Source organism: Homarus americanus, unplaced genomic scaffold, assembly GCF_018991925.1.
Source record: "Homarus americanus isolate GMGI-L3 unplaced genomic scaffold, GMGI_Hamer_2.0 scaffold56925, whole genome shotgun sequence".
Classification (NCBI taxonomy): domain Eukaryota; kingdom Metazoa; phylum Arthropoda; class Malacostraca; order Decapoda; family Nephropidae; genus Homarus; species Homarus americanus.
In genome coordinates this window covers 2,576-5,000 of record NW_024725388.1, presented here as the reverse complement: position 1 = coordinate 5,000, position 2,425 = coordinate 2,576, and the positions used below count along the sequence as shown (strand labels likewise).

At 56.2% G+C, this 2,425-nt stretch overlaps 1 pseudogene; it reads right to left on the bottom strand.

The window, feature by feature from the left end:
• LOC121864807 overlaps positions 1-1,324 on the bottom strand; it is a pseudogene marked incomplete at its 3' end in the record, with an annotated part of 3,974 nt that extends 2,650 nt beyond the window's left edge.
• Between the last annotated feature and the right edge of the window lie 1,101 nt (positions 1,325-2,425).

Genomic DNA, 2,425 nt, shown 5'->3' with positions numbered 1-2,425 from the left:
GAAACTTCGGAGGGAACCAGCTACTAGATGATTCGATTAGTCTTTCGCCCCTATACCCAGCTCCGACGATCGATTTGCACGTCAGAATCGCTACGGACCTCCACCAGAGTTTCCTCTGGCTTCATCCTGGCCAGGCATAGTTCCCCATCTTTCGGGTCCCAACATATATGCCTTGCATTTGCCGACTGCCCGCGAGTCCGTTCCTGGTGCGCTCTGCTGTTTACTGACGGCCCGCTTCAGAGGATAGCACCGCGGCGTTCCTTTGGCAAGTCCTGCCTGCGCCCCCTCCCATGAGGAAATTAACCGACCATCGCCCCGCGACGACCTCCATCACACGCAACGTCCAGACGGGGGGAGTATCTCACCCCGCTTGTCGCGGTGGGCGAGGCCGCAGTGCGGGCCGGTCAGGGACGCCCAGACGCACCGGAGCCTGTTACGCTCCTCAAGCTTCGTCACTTTCATTTCGCCTTTTGCCGAGTGAGCCATTGACTTGCACACATGTTAGACTCCTTTGGTCTCGTTTTCAAGACGGTCATGGATCATCGACCTGCACACCGCGAGAGTAAGAAACCGCTGCCGAAGCGGCAGGCAAGCTCTTCTCGACGACTGTCGCAGGGCAGCCAGGACACCGGTGGTTCCTCTGTCGCGCGGGTCTCCAGACGAGCTGGAGAGAGAAATGGCGGCGAGGTACCAGTCCGGATCAGTTTTCTGACGTCTTCGGCACGGGTCGCAGACTTAACATGAGGCGAAATACGCCTGACGCCAGCGGAGGGGGGAAGCCTAAACATTTTTGGGTCGCTCAATTGCCAACACTCCTACCCAGCCGACAGCCGACGAGTTGAATCCTCAGTTCGACCTTTCGAGTTTCGCACCCGTTTGGCTTCCTAACGGTTTCACGCACTTTGAACTCTCTTCAAAGTTCTTTTTCAACTTCTTTCCCCTCACGGTACTTGTTCGCCATCGGTCTCGTGGCCCATTTAGCCTTAGATGGAGTTTACCACCTGCTTTGGCCAAATTCTGCTAAACTCCGACTTCTACAGAGAGGCCCTTTCCGGGACTGTCCATCTGTACCCTCACGGGCGCCGCCACACGGGCCTGTCACCCTCCATGGGCAGTGGCCGCTTTCAAGCTTGACTTAGACGGTATGGGACGGCGTGCTGGACCCTCTGAAACGCAACACCCCTCGTGCCCGAAGACATCGAGGTTATGCGCTGGGCTTTTCCCGGTTCAGTCGCCCTTACTAAGGGAATCCCTGTTGGTTTCTTTTCCTCCGCTTATTAATATGCTTAAATTTGGCGGGTAGCTCTCTCCTACTACGAGGTCGATCGTGGTCTCATCATCCTTAGGGGGAACAAGTTCCCCAACCACGAAGCGGAAGACGCTCTGCCACCGACTTTCTTCACCACCGACATTACCAGGCAGGAAGGTTTGAGGGGTTTGTCGCGGGGGTACCAGCGGCCATGGCGCCGGCACTCCCACCCCTGACTCCGTTCCTTCTCATTGAGTGGTAAATAGCCAATAGGAAAAGTGTTCCAGCAGAACATCTCTCGCAGAGTCATATACACACACAGTTTTAATGCATATACGCTCGTGTTCCGCCCTTACTCGGCCGCACCTTTGCCGCTTAAACTTTGACCTCTTTCCCCGTTCCCGCATGCCACAGCAGTGGCACTTGTTTATCCGGAGAAAGAGAGCGAGAGTCGCAGTATTAATTGGCGTGAGCGGCCTTTCCGGCTGCAGAACTAGTGTTCTATCCCGGCGAGCGCCGTTATGAGGCGCAACACCGTCTTTAACGCGTTTAGAGAGAACTCCCCCTGCCTCCCTCCCAGTCATGAGATAGACGTGGACTCGTGGCGAACTCTCAAAGAGAACGCCCACACCGCGTCTGACCGTGGAGAGGGTGGAGGAGCGCGTGAGGAAGAGCACGGCGTCACCCAAGCATTCTCATCTCTCTGCCTGCACCACTACATGGTAGACTGCGGGCCCAGGCGCACTCATCAATTTAGGTTCCACTGCAATGCATGCCAAGCACTCTTTTCGAGGTGATAGACGAAATTCCGGCGGGGCTTACTTAAAAGATATCCGACCCGGTTTCGTTTCCTCTTCGTGGGATGGAGTGCCTCTTAGAACATGTGCAGCATCAGCCATGAGCGGCCGACGCCCATTCGTGTCTCTGTGGACAGCAGGCAAAAGAGCGCCGCCTCCAGTTATTTGCGAGGGCGACAACTGTCGCTTTGTTGTGGTTGAATGTGGGTGCGCCAAGTCCATGGACTTGCTAGTGATAGGCTTGCTTGTTTTTAAGGGCACGCCTCGCGCAAGGCGCGGGCGATTAAACCCCAAGGCGGAAGCTCGGTTCGGGTTACCCTCGTGTCGGGGAGACAGTCAGCAGGCACCGAACTCGCAGCAACCGATGGATGTGTATTTC